The sequence below is a fragment of the Camellia sinensis genome, chromosome 6, assembly GCF_055761805.1.
Source record: "Camellia sinensis isolate YWXY chromosome 6, ASM5576180v1, whole genome shotgun sequence".
Taxonomy (NCBI): domain Eukaryota; kingdom Viridiplantae; phylum Streptophyta; class Magnoliopsida; order Ericales; family Theaceae; genus Camellia; species Camellia sinensis.
The window spans coordinates 35,964,746-35,980,321 of record NC_138966.1 but is presented as its reverse complement, the minus strand read 5'-3'; the positions used below and the strand labels follow the sequence as shown (position 1 = coordinate 35,980,321).

Sequence of the window (15,576 nt, the reverse complement as noted above, 5' to 3'; positions counted from 1 at the left end):
AGTTTTTTTTTTTTAATATCTAAAAAAAAAAAAACAATTTAGAGAATTGACCTACTTTTCAAACTATTTGGGAAATTAACTTGTTTTTTGAAATTGCATTTTGAAAATGCGATTTTGAAATTGAAAATGCAATTTCAAAAAGTGAAGTCCATGTTATCATAAATTGTATTTTTAACATGTAATTTTAAGGTGAAATTGTATTTTCAAAATACGTAGGTTAGTTTTCTAAATAGTTTGAAAAGTTGGTCAATTTTCTGAATTGTTTTTTTTAAGAATATTTAAAAAACAAAAAAACAAAAAAAACTCGACATTGTCCCATTTCATTCCAATTGAATTAGAATTATGTCATGTGACTCAAAACAATTGTATGGCAGTCTCGAGGAAAAGAAAAAAGTTCCAATATTTATCCTCTATTTTGATAGAGGATTTTTTTTTTTTTTTTTGCTAAAAATATTTTTCAACAATTGTCTTTTTGTGGTTTATCTATTTAGTTACAATCCTAGAAAAAATGCATTAGTGGTAGTGGTTGTGGTGAAAGTGATGGTGGTGATGATATGGGTGAGGGTAGTGGTGGTAACACTGGTACAATTCTAATTTGAATAATATTCTTTTACATTTAAAAATTGAGGGTTATATATATATATATATATATCATGGCTTTTTGTTACCAATTTATATTGTCGATATATGCATCATTAATTTTTTATTAATTATCTCTAAATATTAAAATCAATCATAAGTATCCATGACAGTAAAAGATACAAACAATGATAAAAAAAATTAGTGACATATTTCTCTTAGAAAATGAAAATCAGCTCATTTGTCTTTGACTACGGAAAACATTATTGGTTGATTTATAATTTTTGTTATATCAAATGTCGAAAAATGTGAAAAATATTTTGGCCAAACACAAACAAAGCATTCTAGTTTGAGGTGGACGGTGGAACAATCTCAAATGTTTTTCATCCAAACAATATGGGATACAAATAATGTCAGTGTAACTTTATTTAATCCAATATTCAAAAAATCATATTCACGGGTTTCAACTGAAAAAAGAATCCAAAAAATGTCTCAACTGAAACAAAATAAATCTCTTTGATTAATACGTTTGATTGCACAATCAAACATATACACTTAAGGACGAACATGGAACTGATTGAAGTGTTTGATGAACCATTAAGTAGTATGCTCATTGCTACTCTGTCTCCTTGTCAAGGTTAGTTGTTGGAGTTTCATATAACTCACAGTTGGCAGCTTTCCATCAATATAGTTATTAGGAAACTCTAGTGGTTTGGTTACTTGGCAATTTTTGTCTACCTAGCTGAAACACTCTTAGATTGGGATGTGTGACATTATTATTATTATTATTATTAATTTTTTTTTTTTGTGTTGAGAAAATAGTATACAAACATAATTTTTATACAAAAAAAGTACATATACATAATGAGGAAATATAAAAAATAATTGTAAATTCATGAAAGTACAACATTATTTGCACAATTCAGTGCACAAATCACTTGTACTTTCATGTGTTTGCAATTATTTTTCCAACTTCCCACTTTTTGACATTCCTAGTAGTAGTACTTTTGAAATTATGAGCAGATGGTGTGTCATTTTGATTTAAAATGAAAGCACCACAAAAGGCCATATCGTTTTTTGTGTTAAAATTTTACACAAAAATTATGCTTGTATGACATTATTCTAATTTTTCATCTTGATCAATAGTAGAAGCGAATCCCCTGACTCCATTCAATTCGAGATGATTTGCTTCGTTGAGCTATGATGTGATGATTTTGGCATCACTTAATCTTCTCTATAAACATGATCTGACGTGTTGTTGTTTCTTCACTCTTTGTTTCTTTCTTTTGTTTTTTTTAAACATTTTCTTGTTTATTTTTATTTTTGGGAGGGGGGTTGCACTCTGACTCTTATTCTTTACTTCTTTCTCTTACTCCTTGGTTTTTATTGCTTACTTATTAGGCTTTGTTCCAAATTAGGCCTCATTTCCGTTGACAATTTGCTAGGCGTCCTAGGGTCTAAACTGTTAAATTTTGATGAGTGGGCTGCCATTATCCAAAACTGAACTTGTTTCCAAATGCATAGCCCATATACTTCAGGCCACCTATTTTTTAGGAAAATGGCAAAGGGTGTCCATCACAGCTCATCAATAGTCTAATTGGAACCAACACTATTGAAGAGTGTTTGTATAATAAATAATCGATTCTGGGAAAGAATGGCAAGGTAGCCACGAGCTATTGGTTGTTTAGAGGAATTTAACAAATTTGATTGAACAATGGCTTTAAAAGAGAGTCTTAGTTCTATCCAAATGCAAGAAACATCAAAAGCTGAAGCCATTCACTTTGATTTGATATTTAATTTTGATTTCTTCTAAGAAGAAAAATACAACTTTGACACTACGATTTGGAGCCATTTCTGTTGTTATGGAGCTTAAATAGGCAATCCACAAGTTTGTGTAATACAAACAATGCCCATTTCCATCTTATTAATATTCTTGGAAATATTTCTTGTTCTTGTTCCATGTTAACTTTTCCTACTTTTGGAAGAGTGACGATCATATTCTAATCCAAATGTATCTTATCTTTGATTTTCTTTTAGATCAAAATTTCTGTATGATTTCTGTATGATGTACAAAATTGACCTTAAAACTATTTTATTGTGAAAAAACATTTGATCAATTTAAAGAAGAATATAAAACTCTACTATGGGATTTTTTTACTTTTTGACAAAGATAGTGTTAATATAGTTAGATTACAATTGAAAGAATTTTTCGTTACTCTATCAATTTCAACCCCTGCCTCCCCCTCACAACACCTTAATGTGTAGTTGTCAGACCATTGGGTCAAACCCCAAAGTCTTATGGGATTAAGTAATCCTGTTTTCCTCCTTTCATATTAGTTCTGTTTAATTATTTGAAGCTAGTATTGAAGGATTCACTTTTTAAGAAATATGAGTTGAATAGATAATACAACTCTTTTTTAGTGGAATATCTTTTATAGATATGTTCATACGTTAATTTTTTTATTTTTCATTTTATTTTTTTTGTTAAAAAAAATGAAAAATATGACATTGTCCCATTTCATTCCAATTGAATTAGAATTATTTCATGCGACTCAAAACAATTGTGTGGAAGTCTGGAGAAAAAGAAAAAAGTTTCAATATTTATCGTCCATTTTGATAGAGGATTTTTTTTTTTTTTGCTAAAAATATTTTTCAAAAATTGTCTTTTTGTGGTTTTATCTATTTAGTTACAATCATCGAAAAAATGCAATAGTGGTGGTAGTTGTGGTGAAAGTGATGGTGGTGATGATATGGGTGAGGGTAGTGGTGGTAACACTGGTACTGTGCCGGTTATATTTTTTACAATTCTAATTTGAAAAATATTTTTACATTTAAAAATTGAGGGTTATATATATCATGGCTGTTTGTTACCAATTTGTATTGCCGATATATGCATCATTATTTTTTTAATAATTATTTCTAAATATTAAAATCAATCATAAGTATCCATGACAGTAAAGGATACAAACAATGATAAAAAATTAGTGAAATATTTCTCTTAGAAAATGAAAATCAGCTCATTTGTCTTTGACTGCGGAAAACATTATTGGTTGATTTATAATTTTTACCATATCAAATGTCAACAAATGTGAAAAATATTTTGGCCAAAAACAAGCAAAGCATTCTAGTTTAGGGTGGACAATGGAAACAATCTCAAATGTTTTTCATCCACCAATTTGGGGTACAAAATAACGTCAGTGTAACTTTATTTAATCCAATATCCAAAAAATCGTATTCACGGGTTTCAACTGAAAAAAGAATCCAAAAAATGTCTCAACTGAAACAAAATAAATCTCTTTCTGATTAATACGTTTGATTGCACAATCGAACATATACACTTAAGGACGAACATGGAGTTGATTAAAAGTGTTTGATGAACCATAAGTAGTATGCTCATTGCTATTGTTTGTTTCCTTGTCAAGGTTCGTTGTTGGGAACTTTCATATAACTCACATTTTCTTTTTTTAAATTTTAGACATTAAATTTAATGAAAAAACTTATATTAATGAAGTATGGGTACTTCGATAAATATACCGTATTCATATCGGGTACTTATTGGCGTATGCTTTGTAAGTTATTTAATATAGAATAAATTGTTAAAAAATCCAAGGTAAGGAAGGTATAAGATATTAGGTCTAGTGAATATTTTTTTAGAAAGAAGTTCACCATTTATGAAATAGTTTGGTGAGAAATTCTTTTGTTACTTTTGGAAGACATTTTGTTTTCAATTTTACCCTTTAATTTATTTGTTGACTTTTTTTTGTCTGTTGACTTTTTGTTGACTATCTGTTTAAATTCATATATATATCTGTTCAATTTTTTTCCTTTATCTGTTCAATTTTTAATTATAGAGAGTTATCTATTTAATTATAGAGAGGAAGAAAGTTATCTATTTAGATACACCAAAGAACAACAACTACACAGATATTTCTACCACTATCTGTTGCAATTTACAACAGCAACAACAGTAACAACAACAAATAATTAGATCATATAAGCTAGGTAATAAATATATATATATATATATATGTATATAACAGAGCAAAAGAACAAATCTAAGCCATTTTTAAATAGATCTGATTGAAAAAAAAAATCAATCAAATTAAAAAATAATCATTTTTTAACAAATCTATTGAAAATAGGGATGTGCACGGTGTAGATCGGATGGTTAGAGATAAAAATTACAAATTGAATGGCGAATTGGAAAATCGGCATATCGTGGTTTGGGCAATTTTCGGCAGATTACGGATTGAAGAATATTCTAACCAATTATCAATCATTTGCATAATATATAATACTAATTCGCATCATATTTTTCATAAATATAATACAAACTAATTTTACATATTATTTTTCATATATATAACTATTAATTTGTGACAAATTCCATATCTTAAATCTCTCTCATATTCATTTTTATTTTGATGTTTCATTAGAGGTTAAAACATATATATGTATTAACTATAGCAGAGCGGAGCAGTTTTGAAGGTAGATTATAAAACTTAAAGTTTAATTCACGGTTAGCGGATCGAATGGTGAGGATTGATATGGATCAGTGCAGTTTTAGTGAATTTGGCAATATTTTTGCACAGTCCTAGTTGAAAGTGTTGATGAGACTAAGGAGTTGTTTGATCTCGACTTGAATAGTCTATTGGGTGATCTCAACTATATGTATGTACATATAAAGAGTAAAGAGAGATTGTTAATTGCACAAATTAGTGACCCCTTCGCCTACCGGGACCTTAATGACCTCCTCGTCGCCGCTTCGTCATCATTGATGATGAGTATGGTAATGGCGGCGATGGAGAGAGAGAAAAGATCAAAGAAAGAAGAGGGAAAAGAGTGTTAAGTTTTTGTAATTGGCAATCTTGTTTGATAAAACTCCTTTCAGTTGTTATTTTCTCTTATGTTTCAATAAGGATGTGAGTGTGTAGATGTAAATCCAACCTGAATTGTGCCTATGCAGAAGAGTTTGTGATCTTCAGGTTTTTATGTTTGCCACTTTGCTGACTATGTAAGGCCCAGGCAGGGTTGAGGAACAATGCCTCTAAAGCCAAAGTGGCTTCATCACCCGTGCAGTTATTTGTGTGCTCGAGCAGTGAATGGCTCTGAACTTCTAGGAAGAAAGTTTTACCATTCAAGCAGTGATAGTTGCACTCAAGTGGTTAGCCTATATGTTTTGCACCACCTACTCACACCTCTCAAGCGGTGAAATGTGTGCTCAAGCGGTCTTCGCAATCCAATTTACTATAAAGTCTGTTATTTGCTCATTTTAGGGTTTAAGTCGTCTAGAATCTGAGAGTAAGAAAAGACAAAGTGTTTTCTACTGGAGGCTGTTTTATATGAGTTCTTTTGGTGTATAGAAGTTGAATGATTAATCAGCGATCTACAAGTTGTCAAACATCAAGGGTTGTTCTTATTATTTTGTTTACAAAAGAGAGAGTTGTTCTTCGGTGGATTCCGGAGAATTTAGGCCTAAAGCTTTGGTGGATTCCGAAGTGGCTCATCATCATGCATTCGATATCGGCATTATGGATTCAACGTTGGGTAAGACAATTTCAAGGTGAAGACGGTGGTGGTAAAGGAACATCAGGTTTGGTTCAATTTGGGCATGGATTCATTAGGTAATTGAGAATACTCTTGTGTAATTTCTTTCTGTTTTCTTAGTGGATTGTTTTGCTACTTTGGCCCGTGATTTTTTTTTCTCACAACTGGAGGCGCTCCAGTGGTTTTTTCATGTTAAATCGTTATGTCAAGTTGCCTTGATTGTTTGATTAGGGTTGTTATTCATTGTTTAAAATTGAAACGTAATCACAAATCAATATCTTAAGATTTTAGATTTTTCAATTGGTATCAGAGCATGTTGCTCAAATTTTTTTTTTTTTTTTTCTAAACTATTAGGGCGAGATCTTGTTTGATTTGTGATAATGGATTCAATTCATGAGGGGAATTCTACGGTTTGACCACTCCTACTTGACGGATCTAATTATTCTTTTTGGAAAGCTCAGATGAGAACGTTTTTGAAATCTATTGATGAAAAAGCTTGGCAATCTATCATGTGTGGGTGGACCGAACCGATGATTACCAGTGATAAAGTCACATTCCCCAAACCAATTGATAAATGAGATAAAACTGATTACCAAAATAGTAGTTAGAGTAGTAAAATTATCAATTCTCTCTTTTGCGTCATCGCACTAGAAGAGTTTAGTCGTATTTATAATTGTGAAGTTGCAAAAGAGGCTTGGGATATCTTACAAACTTTTCATGAGGGCACTTATTTGGTTAAGTGCTCAAAACTTCAAAGGCCTACTTCTAGTTTTGAAAACCTTTCAATAAAAAATAGTGAGACATTTGATGAATTTTATGCGAAGTTGAGTGACATTGTAAATTCCAGTTTCAATTTAGGTGAAATAATACCGGAATCCAAGATTATGAGAAAATTTTTGAGATCCTTGCCCGATCGGTTCCAACCAAAACTTACAGCTATTGAGGAGACTCAAGATGTTGACAATCTCGAGTTGGATCATTTGGTTGGAAATCTCCAAACCTATGAGGCACATATGAATTTTAAAAAGAAACAAAAAAATGATATTACTTTTAGTAGTGCTCATAGAGTGGGAAAGGATTCTGATGGGAATTGTGCGAATTACTCCAAGATTATGGATGCTTTTGTAAAACAATTTACAAAAGTCTTTTTTGAAAAAGAAGCCTAATCTTTCGGAATCAACTCATAAATCTAAAGGAAAATATAATCTCAAAATTGATTCTACAACCAAAAAGAAGAAAGGAAAAATACAAGGAAACCCTGAAAGAGTCCAATGGTATGAATACCAAGGATTTTGCAACTTTGCTTAAAAATGCCCTAATATTTGAGGAAGAAGAAAGCATTCACTATCACTTAGGATGATGAATTAAAGTCGGTTAAAGATGAAAGTGACAACGAGGCTCAAGGCAAAGAGGGGCATGAACAATTTCTTGCTTTCATGGTGGCTTATAAAACTTAAGGATAAATGGAGTATCCCAAGAGGCGAGTTCAAACTGTCATTGATAATGAATCCTTGAGGAGTGATGATGATATAGATGGTGAAGAACTTCAACAAGCTTATGAAAAGTGGTACAAGGAATCTCTTAACTTATCTAGATTGAATGACAAACTCACTACCAAACTCAAAGCCTATGGAAGTGAGAATGTCAAACTAAAGGAGGAGATTTTCGAGGCTAGGAATGATGCCGTCAAGATCTCTAATGATCAACAAGCTCTTTGTGCAAAACTCTGGACTTGTGAGGCAGAGAGGAATTAGCTACAACAAATCTATGTAATATATGAAGAAAAGATTGAAACTCTCGAGATGTTTCAAATTGCCTTGGAAGAGCTAGTCATCAAGAAAGAGAAAGAGCTCAAGTGTGCTATGGTTACTATTGGTCTTTAGAATAAAGGATCAAAGACTTTGGACAATATCATTGGGTTCAACAAATGTGTTATGACAAGAGTGACATTGGCTTTTGTGGTGACAAATAGCAAAAATGGAGTGCATCTACATCTCATGATACAAGAACTCAAGGATATGAAGAGTAAACAATTCAACACGAGGATAGGCTTCTTAATCTTCTTAGAGTTGGTAAGGTCAAAGAAAAGAAGGTACACCTTGTTTTTATTTGTCATCATTGTGGTATGTATGGTCATATTTGCCTTTATTGTTATGAGTTGCATAGATAATGTCTCATAGAGGTAGAAGAAATTCTAATACCTCGTGGAGTAGGAGACATTTCTTTGGTCATAATGATGTTAAGGGTCATATTAGATCACATTGTTTTGATTTGCTTGAGATCAAACATGAAGAGATGTTGTGTTTGCCTAGACCTAGTAATAAGAGGTTGGAAACCAAATCGAGAAGGGCTCCCATTGAAGGGGAAGGGAACCACAACGTCAAGACACCACACAAGAACTTCAATTCTCACAACCTTGTTCATACTAAAGCGGTTTATGTAAGAAAGCTTGACTTCTGTTAATTTGTTCATTCATCTTTTATTTTTTATTTTTTGTTTTCTCTTTTTGTTTGGTTGTTTTTGGGTCTTTTGTGTGTATTTGTTTGTGTCTCTCTTACTTTCCATATATATATATATAATAAAAATTAAAAAAAATCCAAAAGGATTTTCCTATTATGGTTTTGCAAGATTGAAATTTTTGAAAAGTTCTTGGTGCATATTTGAATTGATAAGAATACCAATTACATGTTAATATGTGTGTGCTTTCTGTGGTCATTACTTATTTTGGATTGTGTGTATTTTGATCAATATATCTCATTTTGTACATACTCTTGGATTAGCAAATACCAGACTCTTTCACATATGTGATCAAAGTTCTCTATGGACTACTAGCAGTGTTTCATATGTTTTTCTTGAGAAATTGACCAATGCTTGCATATCTTGGGTGATGTTGAGTCTCTTAAACCCCTACCATCTATTTGCACCTCCATTGCTTACCCCTCTGTTTTTATATCTCATGGCATAAGGAAAATGCTACCTCAGAGGCACTAACCAAGCTTCACTATCTTTTCTACTCTTCTCTGGTTTGGTTTCCATACTCTTGAGTGTGAAAGTTGCAGATGAGTGCCCAAGAAAATTGTATACATTGTTTGAGGGAGAGCATCTGCATTTACTCAACAAATACCCCTTGATCACTAGAGGTTTGACTTTTCTTAATCATTCACATATTCTCTTGCCGGAGGTCTAGCCATTAGATTACTACTAGGATTTGAATCTAGTGTTTGTCGAACTCCAAGAGTCACACACACATACTTTTGTTTACATGTTACATCACATTCTTACATGTGGAATCTTCTAGAAGTTGTGCACATTGTGTTTTCAAGTAATTGTGTTTCTTGGATATTCTTGTGTGTTTTAAGCTACAAATTTGAAATTCCTTACTTGCTCCGCCATATTGTTTTTGCCTTTTCCTTTTTATTCATTGTTTTTTGTGCTTGTGGTTACTTTTAGTGAAGGAGAGTTTGGTTAATCATTACAGGGGTTTTTTTTAGCATGGACTTACATTGATTGGTTTTGTAAGGGAGATTCATGTTAGTTGGTTTGCATGTTGTTATGCACTGATTATTTATTGCTTATTTCTCACATTCTTTTGATTATTACATCCTGTCATTGCTTGTGTGGGTTATGCTCGTGTTTTAGTTGACTGAGCTTCCTTTGACAATTCATGACAAAAAGGGGGGAGAATTTTGAGGGGGAGTATTTTGAGAGTTTTTTTTTTTTTTTTTTTTTTTTTTTTTTTTTTGCGTCTGCGCGTTCCTAAAATTTTCATTTATTCATGTTGCATGTTCTTAAAATCTCCATCTATTCATGCTTCAAGATAATCTTGATATGTCTATTACTTTCATATACTCTAGTGGCACTAACAACTATTTTTTCCAGATCTTGACCTTAAGAAAGCTATCTTAGTTGGTTATAATGGGTTGGAGTGATTAGAATTTTATTTGTTAGGTGTATTTTTTCATAGAATTGCCAAAGGGGGAGATTGTTAAGTTTTTGTAATTAGTAATCCCGATTGACAAAACTTTTTTCAATTGTAATTTTATTCGCTCTTATGTTTCAGTGAATGTGTGAGTGTGTAGATGCGAATGTAACCCGAATTGTGCCTATGTAGAGGAGTTTGTGATCTTGAGGCTTTCATGTTTGCCACTTCACTGACTATGTACGTGTAGAAACCCCATTTTTGACTGCCCTTAAGACTTGGGCACTACTAATTGATTATTTGATGGTGCAAGCTATGTTGTGCAAAGGTTCAATTTCTTCAGCAATGAGAGAGTCAAATCCCAGCCTTACACCCCCTTTTTGGACCAAAAATATTTTGAAACTATTTTGACCAAAATATTTTTTTAAAAATTTCTACGATATTCTGAGGCTCGCATTTTGATAAATGTTGCGCTTTTCAGTAAACTGAGCAAGGACAAAGTGAAAATAAATGAAGGAGAGGTAAAATCTTTGCAAAAATCGTTAAAACATCTTTTTTATAGGTTTGGAGTTGAAGAAAATTGGAGAGGGAAGAAACCTAGTTGGGGAAGAAGTTGGGCATGAATTCGGTTAGGACCGAAACTGAGCAGTCTTCACTAAAACAAGAATATCTCTTAGCACACTTCAAATTTTTATGTGAGGCTTCCACCATTGGAAGGAGTACTTCCGGGGCTTCAATTTAGGCTCAAGAATGACCTGCAAAGGAGTCCAGATGAAGGAGATATACCTGTTTGAAGTCGGGGCCAGGAACTAACTTTTGCTGTCGGCCACTGGTGGAGTGTGTCGGTCACAAATGGAGTTTTCCAGCTGTAGGTCAGCCAAGAGTGACCCTTGTCGGCCACCAAAGGTGGCCGGTCAGCCATGGGTGCAAAAATAAGATATTTTGTGCAGATCTTTCCCTTCCAGCTGTTCCACACTGCTCCAAATATTTCTGAATTGATATTTTCGACCAAGGCTCTCTTTTTTCTATATATAGAGGCCATATCTCTCATATTGCAAGGTTAGAAAGTTTGGGAGCCTCTCTCTCTAAAATCACTCTCTTTCTCTCTCTCTATAATTCTCTCTCTAGATTTCTCTCTCTTGCCCTTTTGTGCATACAAGTAGAGATACACTTCTCCTTTGCCTAGACATCCTTGATCAAAGTTTCTTATCTTTGGGCTGAGATTCCTTGGGACCTTCTTTGAGCTTTAGAAGGTGATTTTAGCTTGATTTAGTGCCTCATTTGTGCCTAAAGTGTGCTTGGCTTCAAGAGGTATAGCCTTTACCCTTTAAGCTTTGTTTTGACTACTTGTTTTACCCTCTTTTTGTACTATTTTTGGCCTAGTTTTCAAGTAAAAAAAAACTCTATTTTTATGATTTAAAAATGGTGGTTTGAGGTCATTTTGTGTATTTTTTTGGGCCTTTTAACCACTGAAATTCAGATTTATTTCAGTGGTAAAAATTAACTTTTGAAGTCCAAAATAGGAGGGGTTAGCCTCCCCTTCTTATGTCTTGCTTCCATGCCTAGGTTGCTTCACATGATAGCTTGATTTTCTAGCTTAACTTAGCTTAATTCAAGCATGTTTTAGGCTCTATTTTGGCATGTTTCAGCTCTGTTTTGGGTTGGTTAGAGCACTTGAGGCTTGCTTTGTGTGCTTGTAGTACAATTGTGCTTTATAGCTTAGCTTGTGCTATGTTTTGGCCTCTCATTCTAGCTATTTTTGGCTTACTTCAAACATATTTTAGGACTCCTTTTAGGCTGTTTTAGGACTATTTTGAAGTGTTTGTACCTTTTGAGCTTTGTATTGCATGCCTATAGTGTAAGGGCTTCACCAGTTTAGTGTTTTAGGCCTTAAAGCATGAAGTGCTTGAGTTGTTTGCATGTTGTAGTGTTGTTGTGCATGTAATCTCAGCATCATAATCTCTGTCACATACTCATTTGTCTCACTCTTTCAATTGCTTTTGAGGGTTGTTTCAATTTTGAGATCCTTTAAGCTTGAGATAGAGTGTATGCTTAATGGTTTTAATCCTTTCTTGAGGGTTTCTACTAACCAAAGGCATGACCTCTCTCTTGCCTTAAATCATCCCTTGGTTGACACTTCTTTCTCTTTAGAGGACTCTCACCTTGGACTTAATTGATTAAAGGACTAATCAGTAATGTAAAATGAGTAAACAAAAGTGACAAGTAAAACTTGAGCAAGATAAGCATATTGTGTTGCATTGTATGTGTTCAATCGGACAATATATTGAACACAAGGAAGATTAGAGCATTTCATACTCAAAGTGATGAAATGAGCCAATCTCCATGGTCTCCATTGCCTTTGATCACACATGATAAGGTGATGATCTTGAGTCTTATATTTGCATACAATGAAGTTGTACCTCTTGTGTGATATCCCTGTTCCGCAATATGTTAATTGGTCCTTAATATGAGTATGATTATGTGTTTAATATGATTTTGTGTGCCATTATGTGAAAATATGTGGTTTTGAATTTCTATTTGTTCACCATAGGAATATCTGTTTGATTATCTGCTTTGGAAATTAAATTGAAGGCCTTATTGGCCATAGAACCCAAAATTGATTGCGCCATTGTGATTAGCGTAATTTTTAGAGCCTATGGTGAAATTTGATTAAAAATTGATTCGGATAAGATTAAATTGATTAAATTGATGAATTAGTGTCCAATTACTTTATTATTATTATATTGGACTTAGTGGGATTTGTTGTAATAAGGTACTACACCCTCAACTCTCTCTTTAGATTCATTTGGCTGATTTTGAACTCAAAGAAGATGGAGGGCCGGCTATAGAGAGAGAGAGAGGGAGAGAATTGTGTAATCTTGGCTCAAGATTTGGGGAAATTGAAGATTAAACTCTAGAATTGCTATAGTTTGGAAGATTGAGCTCCTAGGTAACGGAATTCATGAGTTTAATGTTGTAAATTGTGAATTCAAGTGTGATTAATAGTCAAGAACATGAATTAGTTTGATTATAAGGAAATTGAGTTGTATTTGTTGAATATAAAGTCAATAGATGCATGCATGTAGGAAAATTACTATGAATTTCCATATTTGAGCACAATGTGTATGATCCATGTTGAATTTTTGGTTTAAATCCATATATTTGATCATCTTTTCACCAATTAAGTTGAGGATATTGTGTATATTTCACATGGAAATGCAAATCATGGGAGTTTGAGTCTTGCATGTTTGAAACTAGTGTGTTGGTGATGAGTTTGAGTTAATTTTAGACATGCATGTGATTAAATTGTGAAATTGAGCTTCATTGTGTTGTAATTTGGTGTTTATACCATGTTAGAATATGTATAGGTGAAGTTTGAGCCAAAATCATGCATTTGGAACCTTTGAACATCAAATTGAAGTTCAAGAACATGTTCTGGATTTTCTAGAATTTTGGTGTCCGCTCGAGCAGGGAAACCGCTGCTCGAGCGTGAAATTCGTGTTCTCAATATTTTCAGCAGACATGGTGTCCGTTCGCGCGGGGAAGTTCACGCTTGAGCGGGGAGCCATGTAGAGAGGCCTTCCACTCGAGCGCCAGAGTTCGAGATCGAGCGTAAATTCGACATATCCAGTACTTTTGCAGGCCTCAAGGGTCCGCTCGAGTAGGGAAGTCCACGCTCGAGCGGGGACCTTGTTTTCTAAAATTTTGAAAAGATATTCTATGTTTCATGTTTTGTTCTCTTTCACTTCCAAGTACTCTTAGGCATGCATTGAGCATTGTAATTGAGTTAAAGAGATAATAATGAAGCCTAAAGAGGAAAATGTGAATTTAGAACGGATCGAATTGTTTGTGACCCTTTTGTGTTCATGGAATGTGTAGGGTCGAGCTCCAGGGCAAACCAACCAACCGATCACTGTGAGTAATATCTTAACAGAGATATCTAAAATATGTTGTTGTCCAATTGCTTACTTCTATGTAAGTTTTATAAGTTCATTGATTCGATTGGTGGATAATGTTTACTATACCAAATGAGTGGGCCAGAGGCCAATCTAATCTGAATGATAGAATGAATGGGTCGGAGGCCGTTTTGACATGAATGAATGGGCCGGAGGCCATTTTGACATGAATGGATGGGCCGGAGGCCGTTTCAACATGAACGAATGAATGAGCCAAAGGCCAGTTTGTCATCTGAATGGGCCAAAGTTCGTTTTGACACAAATGAAAGCTTGAATGGGCCAAAGGACAGTTTGTTTGGAGCCGCAGTCACTTGACTTAAATTGTGTATATATGTTAAATACAAATATGAATTGGGCCTAAGGCCGTTTGAAGCATGTTATTCTACATATCGTTTGTATAACTTTTGTAATTGATATTATTCATTGGGCTTTCGTTCACGCTCATTCATGTGTTTGTAGGTGAGCCAAGAGAAGTCCAAACCCAGCCCCAGTGAAGTCTATGTGGAACAACAGAGGTTTTGGGAGAGTCAGCCCTTGTGTCTCACGCACGAGACCCGTCTTCGCCCTTTTGTTATGTATTTATATTCTGCCATGTTGGCAAAGACTTAGCATCTGTTGTATATAGTTTTAATGGGTTTACTTAGACTGTTATGATCCTGTATGTACAGAACCTTGTGTAGAACATGTTTTGTTGTGAGTTATTAATGTGCATATGTATGGTTTTTACGATGTGCCATGTAAGCACAGCTCTATGGACAAAGTTTTAAATTGCTTCCGTTTGGCTCCCATTAACTCTGTTAAAATACGTTTGGTATGGTTCAAGGCCGTAGGTAATCTCTTGATTACTAGCCGGTTATGTCCTTAACCCATGGGGGCGGGTTCGGGTCATGACATCTTGGTTCTTTGGCCATCATGCATTGAAAATGCTTGGTTGGTGGTTTTGGAGCCAAGAATTACACTCCTTTGACCTTGTGTAATGATAAGGAGGGTAATAGTACATATATTGCTAGAGAATACACTGCTTTGCCTCTTTTTGCTCTCTGTTGCAGCAAAAAAGAGAATTCTAAGAAAGGGGTGGCTGATCGGCCACTAGCAGTGACCGACAACCACCAATAGTGGCTGACAACCACCTTTTGTGGCCGACCGGCCATCAATGAATTTTGCACCAGTGTGTTCTTGAGTCAGAGCAGAGGCATTCTGGGAGTTGTCACAATTTTCGGAGATCAAACGAGTGCAAACAAAGGCATCCAAAGGCAAGGTGGTGGATTTTCAGGAGGAAACCAACCGAGCATGAATTCGTCCCTCGCCCTCGAGGCCATTTAATTTCTTTAATTAGTTAACGTAGCTAATTATTCAATTCAAGTGTTGTACTTAATTAATTCGTGTAACTAGTTATTCAAGTCCAATTTGTTGTAATTAATTAGCTTAGAATAAGTTAGTTAATTAGTTTCAATTGTGTTATAATAATTAGTTAACTAGAGTAGTTAATTAGTTTTGGTTTGTAATAATTAGCTTAATTAGTGTAGCTAGTTAGCTTTTATTTATTCGGACCCTCCTTCGCCAGGGCATAATGTT

The 15,576-nt window shown here is 34.0% G+C and overlaps 1 long non-coding RNA gene across 1 annotated transcript; it reads left to right on the top strand.

Annotated features, from left to right (window-relative positions):
- Nucleotides 1-11,226: 11,226 nt before the first annotated feature.
- Nucleotides 11,227-14,753, top strand: LOC145792623 (uncharacterized). The gene is made up of 2 exons (XR_014332217.1): nucleotides 11,227-11,356; nucleotides 14,461-14,753. It is a non-coding gene; the product is annotated as an uncharacterized LOC145792623 (long non-coding RNA).
- The last annotated feature ends 823 nt before the right edge of the window (nucleotides 14,754-15,576 follow it).